The 9,887-nt window shown below is 37.3% G+C and overlaps 1 long non-coding RNA gene across 1 annotated transcript; it reads left to right on the forward strand.

Moving 5' to 3' along the window:
- Nucleotides 1-1,517: 1,517 nt before the first annotated feature.
- LOC134262435 (uncharacterized) lies at nt 1,518-6,449 on the forward strand. Its single transcript, XR_009991009.1, has 3 exons — nt 1,518-1,579; nt 1,870-1,980; nt 6,423-6,449. It is a non-coding gene; the product is annotated as an uncharacterized LOC134262435 (long non-coding RNA).
- Nucleotides 6,450-9,887: the final 3,438 nt, after the last annotated feature.

The raw sequence follows: 9,887 nt of genomic DNA on the forward strand, positions 1-9,887 counted from the left end.
ACTTACTTTTACATTAGACAGCTGACTTTTACTTGTTCTTGGTCACCTTATTTTCCCACTATGTGTACCATAACGTTACATGGAATAAAATCATAGTGGATACCACAGGTCACCTAACGTAATCCATAAATGTTTAACGCTTATATATCATATATCGCATAAAATTGCAGTTAATGTTTTTAAGCACCCCCCCCACCCCCTTATCTTTTCTAATACCCATCAGATGGTTATTCCTTTTAAAAAGTTGTTTGTTTTACACTTTAAAGGCTTCACAGTATTACGATTTATTCTATTTTCATTTTACGTATGCAACGCACTACATTTTGTAGCGGAGTAAACAGGCCCGATAGTCGTGAACTGAGCAGGGGACCTCAGGTCCTAGTTCAGCGTACGTTTTATCCTTCTGCAAATTTTTCCGCCGAAATAACTCCAGTAAAAATAGATCACCGTGAAGCATCACGGGAAAATACAAAGTAAACAAAGTATGGGGGCGGCAAAGTTTCAGTGAAACGTGTGTGCTCGAAGACCATAAAACATCGATCACACAAGAAATAAGGTAATTATAAGATAATCCTAAATTACAGCACAACTTCATAATTACGTATGTACAATTAAGCCAACAAAAAGCGTGTAATTAAATAGCAAGACGATGTCTGACATTCAACACATCGAAACACAAGAAAAATAACATAGATCATCGCTGCATTTAACAGTTTAACCAACATTTAAGACACAACTCTCGCTGGACATTTCAACATTCCATACAAGAATTGATGAATGAATTGAAAGTATGTATGAAAGTGCTTTAGAAAAATACCAAGATAAAAAAAAATGATTCAAGAAAAATGGGGGAGGGATGGTTTACATTTTGCCCCTCTCTAAGAGTCCAAGTCCCTTTGGACTCAAAATACAAACAATAAATTTCACATACAACCATTAATTAAAACAATTAATGACATGTTACTACTATTATACACTCAATACACATATACTTAACTTCCATGAACAGTACAGCTAATCAATACACACAAGGGAGACTACTCCAAATAAATGCTGTATTTCACAAAGATTACCTCATATAATGTGTATCAACTTTTCAAAAATTCACATCTCTAGAAATAAAAAAAAATCATAGAAATTTTACAGAATATAAAATTTACAATGCCAGCCTTCATGCCTATCACCAATCAATATGAAAGAAACTTTTTACATAAACACAAAATGCTAAATCAAAACATGGAGTTCATCATAATCTTGAAGACAAATGAGCAGAGCATAGTATACAGTGTGATAAGGTAAGTAAGTGAAAATGTACATGAATTATAATAATTCAAATAATATTTAATAACTGCCATTTAAAGAATGAATTTATCTTACAAAAACAATGGATACACAAAATATTAGCAGCCTCTCAAATTCATCATCTAAACTTGCACATAAATACAGTGATCTGATAATGCTAATAATTTAGACATAAGTATAACAAGTAATGTATAACCTTTCTTAATATTCATTCACAGGATAAGGGTTACAGAAAAAAGGAAGGACACTAAGGTCTCAGCGAGCAAAAATTTTCAAAGTTAAGTAATATTACAGAAATGAATCTCATTATCATCAGACTTAATGCTTGAAATATCAAATAAAAAAAAATTACACATAAAGTCCACAAATCAATCTCATTCCCAACCTTATCTCCAAATTTACAACAAATATTGACAATGCATGAAATGAATACTTTCTTAACTTACTTATACTTATTACTCAAAATTACCAATTTAATTTTGTCCTAGAATCACATCCTATGCTGTCTCCTGCTGCGGAACGGAACTTTGGTTGCTGGAGAGTATTTGACCACTTCCTCTTTTGTAGGTTTACTTCCTGCCAGTTTCCACTTAAGCACTGGACCAATACCATTATCTTCCATCTGGAGACATTGTAGACTTGATGAGTTGTACTTTGACATCCATTGTGTCCCTTCAGGTAAATTTTTAGAACTGACACGCTTTCTTGTTGTCACACGAATAGCACCCCCCTGATTAAGGTTTTCCTAAGTTTCCATAGTCTCAGCTCTCTTTCTGCACTTAATACAAGGTCCGCATTTCAGGCTTTCTAACTGTCACCCTCTGAGCAGCTACAGTCGGCTGGGTTCGGACATCTTGATAGACCGTCGGCATTACCATCCTGTGTACCAGGCCTATACTCAATTTCAAAATTGTAGGCTGACAATATTTCAATCCTAGTGAGCCACTCTTCCTTTAGGTTCTTTCAGTTTATATAGCCAGACTAATGCTTGGTGATCAGTCCTAAGGATAAATCTTTGTCCCAAAAGATATTGTTTGAAGTATTCCACGAAATAACGAACAGCTAGGAGCTCTTTATCAGTTACACAATAGTTCCTTTCAGCACGGTTTAGGGTTCGACTCCCATAGGCTAACACTTTCTCACGTCCATCCTGTACTTGGCTCAATACAGCACCAATGCCTACATCACAGGCATCTGTGTCAAGAATAAAATGGCCTTGGTTTGGGTCAGGATATCCCATTATATCTGGCCCAGTAAGAATCTTCTTTAGTTGCAGAAATGCTTTCTCGCATAAGTCTGTCCAGCGAAAAGAATGGTTCTTTTGTGTAAGTTCAGTAAGAGGTTTAGCTATCACCGAAAACCCTTTTATAAATCTCCTGTAGTAAGAGGCAGTTCCAAGGAATTGTCGTACTTCAGTAACATTATTTGGTCTGGTCCTATTCAAAATTTTCTCTACATTCTGCTTATCTGGTAAGACTCCATCTTTAGTGACTTTATGTCCAAGGAAAATAACTTCATCTTGAAAAAGGCTACATTTCTCAGTTTTCAATTTTAAACCTGCATCAGTTATTCTCTGAACCACCTGGCTAAGTCTGGACATGTGTGGTCATCGAAATTTCTGCTAAATATCACTACATCGTCCAAATAAATAAGACAAATGTCCCACTGGAGGCCATTTAATGCCATCTCCATAAGTCTCTGGAATGTACCTGGTGCATTGGTCAATCCAAAAGGCATGGTTTTATACTCGAAATGACCATATTTTGTAACAAATGTTGTTTTTGGTATATCTTCAGCCTTGACTCTGACTTGGTGATACCCAGCTGTCAAATCCAGAGTGGAAAACATTGAAGCTCCTGCAACGGAATCTAGACAGTCTTGAATTCGTGGGAGTGGGAATGCATCCTTAACTGATAAATTATTTACAGCTCGATAATCCACACAGACTCTTATTTTTCCATTCTTCTTTCTAGCTAAGACCAGTGGAGAGGACCAAGGTGATGTAGAAGGTTGTATTATGCCCCTCTCTCTAAGGTTCAGAATGGCATCTCTCTCCTCATTGGCTAGTGCTATTGGAACTCTACGAGGTGGCTGTTTTACAGGTTTACTGTCACCAGTATTAATCTCATGTTCAACTAAATTGGTTTGTCCTAGGTCCCATTCATCTTTTGAAAATGCATCCCGATGGTCGAGCAAGAATTTCCAAAAGCTTCTTTTTCTGACTTATTTAAGGACTGGGAAGAGCCTTCATAAAGCTCACACAAATGATCTGGAACCTCACATGCCTCACCAGGCGAAAGTTCAGTAGATCGGCAAAGGCTTCTTAGGTCACTAAAAACCGGTCGAATTACATCTACTATTCCCCCATATCCTTCAACAGTACCCACAACTGTGTCTGGATAAAGTGTTTTTCCCTCATCAAAAGGGTTCATAACTCTCAGGGGTACACACAGTTTCCCTCTGATGTTAAGAACTGCTGGGGCTAACAGTAAGGAGGTCTTCTCCATAAGATCTCCACTTGGCACAAACATAAGGTCCTCCTCAACATCAACCTCACATTCACGCTGTATAAAAGCCGGTATTATTACTTCTGTATTCCCAGGTATATCACATCTCTCCTCACAACGGAGGGTAATATCTTTATGCACACCACGTTGTATGCATGGAATATCATGACCTTTGAACCTTATCAGTCCTTTACTCAGGAGAATATCTGCTTGACCAATATCACTATTCTGCAGGATGTCCACTCCAAGTAACACTTCATCTTGGATATCAGCTACTAAAAGGTTTTTCTTGAGGGTCAAGGAACCAAGTTGCAAATCAAACGCTCCTTTCCCATAAACATGAATGGTACTTCCGTCAGCTCCTCGTAAGTGTGACTTTCCTTGAAGTCTGGGTCTGTTCACCTCTTTGAGTTGTTCATACACTTTGTATGAAAGTATAGTATTGGATGCACCAGTATCTGTTGTAATGTGGACATCTAAACCATTTACGTTTCCCTCTATGTACACACCATTTGCATCTGGTATTCGATTAGAAATAAAACAAAAATCTTCTGATTCATCAAAATTATCTGGTTGTCGGTCTGTTGGTGGGTCTAAACTGTTCGTCTGTCTGTCAGTTTCTTCTGTAGCCGGTCCTTGACCCACAGGAACGGCTAATGCCTGTTTAAAGGTGCCTTTGAGACTTGCAGGTCATTAATTCTCTTTGGGCAGTCCCTTATGAAATGACCTTCACCTTTGCAGTAAAAACAGCTACGTTTGTGTGGTCTGTCCAGAGGAGCTGTCTGACCGGTGCATTCTGGTTGAGTGCCAATAATAGGCCTACTTGGCTGTGTCCCAGTGTTGCTCTGCTTAGTCAGGTTGTAGAACCTTTGCCATCTCATCGATTTGTTTCTGCAAGGCTTGGATGGCCACCTGACCCTTTTTTGTTTCCTTGGCTGTACTTTATATTTCTGACACTTTTCTTTTTCAACGACTTGGCCTTAATGACTGTCTTAGGCGTGGCTTCTGATTCAGAATCACTGTACAGCGACTTCACCTCTCTGACATGTTTCTTAGTTGAAGGCCGACCTGCTTCTTCATAGTTTATAACCTGTCGTACAGCTTCATGTATATCTGAGGGGTTTTTGACATACTCCACATGAAACTGGGCTTCTCTATCTGCCAGACCATCTAAAAATTTCCTGAGCAAGTCTTCCTTTTCTAGTCTTTAGTCTCGCTCCGGGTGGGCTTTGACATACAGGCGCTTTAGATCAGCCGCAAAGTCCTCACTCGCTCACCAGGCTTCTGAACTCTATTATTAAATTTTGCCAAATATGTTCGACTGGTTTGGGTTGCACGGAAACGATTGGTCAGTTCCTTCGTAAGTCTCTTATAACTGCTTCTGGACTCTTTCGATAATTGGCCATAAACAAAGTCAGCAGCATCTTCATGTAGTCTGGGCAGCAATTGGTCCAGTTTGTCATCTGTTGTCCAGTGGTATCTATTTTGCAACTTCCTCAAAACGACAGAACCAGACAGACCAGTCTTCTTTCCCAGTGTATGGAGGAATCTTTACATTGCGATGCTTAGCCTTTTTCCGGTACACAAAGTCAGACTCTTGTGATGTTTCTTTGTCGCTACTCCAACACTCGTGAGACGTGCTACATGTATCTGATTGTCTGTTGTCAGGGTTGGTCCTTTGGTGGTGATCTTGTTCAGAGAGCTGTTTAATTTTTTCTTGTAAGTGCTCTACCATCTCCATGAGCTGGGTAAGTGCAGTTTGCTCGCTTTCTGTCCTTGATATATCTCGTGCACTTCTCATGGGAGCAGAGAAGGTCTGATTCGGCCTCACAGGTACAGAACCTGTACACAAACTTACAGGTACAGAACCTGTACATGTACATGGGCTTACAGGTACATTACCTGCACAAGAACTTACAGGCACAGAACCTGTACACAAACTTAGAGGTAAATGAGTTCTCAAAGCAAATGCTGTGAGCTGATGTTGTAATTGTGGGAAATGGGGTAAACATATGTGCGCTCTGGTTTTGATGACAATAAACAGGACATTGAAAACTCGCAGTACAAGGAACTGCATAAAACAGGGAAGGTAGTGCGATAATTTGTACCTGTACATGAACTCAAAGTGCTTTTGTTGAGAGTTTACACTAACCTAGATCTGGACTTGCTGTCTGTGTTGTGGAGGGGCTCATGTGAGTACCTGTACTAGGGACTGCAGGTTATACATACTAGGGACAGCTGTCGGCTCTCTAGGAAAACCTGTACATAAATTCTCAGCAAAATGTGAGCAAACAGGTACAAAAGGCATCTGAGTTGTTGGATCACAGGTGTGAAGATGGCTCATTTTAGGCGTAACTACACTGTATGCTGTCTGTGGCTGCTCTGTGGTAGTCTCACAGTTACAGAAACTGTATCTGAGTTTTCCCCTAAAAAGTGTAGATTCTCTATCCCTCACAACGTCTGCCTGAGAACTCACAAGCATTAAACTTGTATCTGAGTCATGTAAATTTGCTAATGGAGAGGCTTCTTTATTTGAATGAACAAATGGCTTAGTTCTGTGCATGTCAGCTCCTTCACACGGAAATTCACATTCGCTTTCATTTTCTCTTACAGTATCTACGGAGGAGCACGAAATCCGTGAGGTAGATCTAGATTCTTGAAGCCACAGCCTCCCTCGACTTTACGACCTGCCGTTGTGATTTATTTTTTATTTGATGTTTGCTTAATAAAATTTTTGTTTCTCAAACACAGACAAAGCGTTGTTATGATTCGATCACAGGACCTGTAAATTTAAACGGATCCCGCCGTGGATGCCAAAATTGTAACGCTTCGGAACGTTTGCCTTGTGTTGAGAACAAAAACTTTGATGTAAAGTTTTATAATTTTATTCAGTAATACATGAACAGCGAAAATAAATAACAGTGTTTGAAATTCACAAGTCTCAACCCTCGGGACAAAAGACAAAATCAGTACAACTACTGATATAACTGGGCAACTGGCACTATTTCCAGTAATTTATGATTTAAGTATAAATTCCCCCGACCAAAATAAAACGAAAAGGCTCTCTATAAATGACTTATAATTAATTTACAAATAAATATTCCCGCTACTAGTACAACTACTAGCACGCTGCAGAAATATTTCCTAACTCCTAAACTGGGCTAAAAAAAGATTAAAAAAAATAACTAGTTCACAACTAGTAATTATAAATAAAACTAGTACAATTACTAGTAATATGAATTTAGCCTAACCTAACATTACGTATTATGTACTTCAGTCACTTAGATACTGAAATAGTACACACCTTAAATTACTCTGGACAAAACTGGCAACCTTTCTCTAGGTCACAAAGAAAACAAAGAGCAAACGATATTCAGCATCCGAGTATTTATAGTATTAACAAAACCCGCAATAATTCATAACCAATCATAACTAATAATTCCATCCCTAAATTATAATCAGCCAATCAAATGTAATCATCGTCCCGTAATGAAATCTCACTCTCGTACATCGTATGTAAAATTATTAAATACGTAAATAAATTAAATAAATTCATAAAACATAAAGTTACACTTTTAAAAGCTCATTTAACACTGTTTAACATTTAATTTAAAAGAATTTACAATCAAATCTTCCGCCGAAATAACTCCAGTAAAAATAGAACACCGTGAAGCATCATGGGAAAATACACAAGTAAACAAAGTATGGCGGCGGCAGAAGTTTCAGTGAAACGTGTGTACTCGAAGACCATAAAACATCGATCACACAAGAAATAAGGTAACTTTAAGATAATCCTGAATTACAGCACAACTTTATAATTACGTATGTACAATTAAGCCAACAAAAAGTGTGTAATTAAATAGCAAGACGATGTCTGACATTCAACACATCGGAACACAAGAAAAATAACATAGATCATCGCTGCGTTTAAGCAGTTGTAACCAACATTTAAGACATAACTCTCGCTGGACATTCCAACATTCCATTCAAGAATTGATGAATGAATTGAAAGTATGCATGAAAGTGTTTTAGAAAAATACCAAGATAAAAAAAATGAGATTCAAGAAAAATGGGGGAGGGATCGTTACACTACGAAAGCCCATTGAGCTCATTTTCGTAGGTTAAAAAAAATGAAATTTTCGCGTTTTAACGCGAAACTTTTTCCCCAATACACCCATAACTTTCGCGTTATAACGCGAAACTTTCGCGATATAACGCGAAATTATATGCATATAGTAATGTTCTTCAGGAAGTTGATCTTCACTGACAGATAAGAACATGAACGATGACAGGAACTTTCATGAAATTGTTGATAAAATATATTTTCCTCAGAAGATGCCCTGGAGAAATGATGTATGAACAGGATAAATTATTAGTCATCAGAATTTTTTTTTTATTTCAAAACCCTACCAATTAATAAAATAAATTTTACTTTCTTGTTCTTGTTAATCAGTTGTTAAATTCAAGAAATTCTTTAGACTGATTATTTTATTTAAGGAAAATTTCCACTTGACACTTTCTCAAGCTGTTTTTTTTTTATCAGTAGCATTCATTACAACTGTACCACTAGTAAACTAAGCAATCCATCAAGTTGGACTAAAAATTATACCTTGTAGAAACATAGCTTAAAAGTTAGTGAACAATGTGTCATTTCATGAGCTTAACGTGCCAAATGATGCTTTAAAATAGTAAATACAAATGGATATTGTTAATCACAAATTGATGAAGAGGAGGGGTCCACTTTTCTTAATTTTTCTCCAGTGTTTATATATCCAAAGTTCGTGGACTAGCGCCATAAATCAAAACTATTAAGGTATACAGCCAAGAGTTTTTCACTTTGAATTAATTGTCAATGTTTTCGTAAGTAACAGAATGACCACGTGGCGCGACCTCAAAATACAATATCGTATTTCTACAGTAAATCTAACGGAGACAAATGAAAATTTGTCATCCAATTTTCACCCGTGTGGTGGGACAAAATTAACAAAGAAAGAGGGCGTATAAGGCGTGAACAATCCCCCGCTCTGAGACAAAATGTTTCTGAATTTTCAAAATTCACAGAAAAGTTATATTTTTCTAAAATCATGTTCTCAGTAATGTAATCTTCAAAACATTTTATCATTTTATTTTACTGAAGGACTTTTTATTTGATAATTTTTATTTCAAAGTTGACAGTTAAGCATATTTAGTGGAAATTGGGTTTACTAGAGCTTTAAAAATTGAATTTTGAACATGAATGGGTCAAGTCTCCATTCCTCGTTAACGCTTAAATGATGGAAACGTAAATGTGAAATCTATTTCATTTGTCCAAAAAATGGAATCTGAACCCATTCTATATGAAAATCGATAATTTCTGAAAAAATGTACGCTTCAACAAACCCGTTCATTTAAATCACACTGACAGACGTCAATAATGCGCAGAAGGATAAAACGTACGCTGAACTAGGACCTGGGGTCCCCCGCAAATAGTTCGTCATTTTGCGTAGTAATAAAACATTCTAGGAACTCTCCAGGCATTAAAGGCACAAAAGTAAATTCATCGATATCATCAATACGGAGACCTCAGGTCACCTTATATATTAATTGAATTTTATATGATAGACAATTTTCTTTGTCTTACTCCAAAATAATCATATTTATAACTTTATAAAGATCAACTTTCTAATATATATATTAGCAGAAACGTGAAAATAATAAAGGGTGACCAGAGGTAACCTAATATTTTACATCAATAGGGGGACCAAAGATCACCTTACATTGTACATCAGTAGGGGGACCAGAGGCCACCTTATATTTAACATCATTAGGGAGACCAGTTGTCACCTTATATTGTACATCATCAGAGGGATCCTAGGTCACCTTACATTTTAAATCAATAGGGGTCCAAAGGTAATCTTTTATTGCACATAATAGGGGGACCTGGGGATACCTTATATCGTACATCATTTGGGGGACCAGAGGTCACCCTACAATGTACATCAGTAGGGGGACTACAGGTAACCTAATATTGTAATGTACATAAGTACAGGGACCAGAGGACACCTTATATTGTGCATCAGTTGGGGGGGGGAGGACACC

The sequence above is a fragment of the Saccostrea cucullata genome, unplaced genomic scaffold (genome assembly GCF_032062105.1).
Source record: "Saccostrea cucullata isolate Sc308-1 unplaced genomic scaffold, CSIRO_AGI_Scuc_v1 ctg17448, whole genome shotgun sequence".
Classification (NCBI taxonomy): domain Eukaryota; kingdom Metazoa; phylum Mollusca; class Bivalvia; order Ostreida; family Ostreidae; genus Saccostrea; species Saccostrea cuccullata.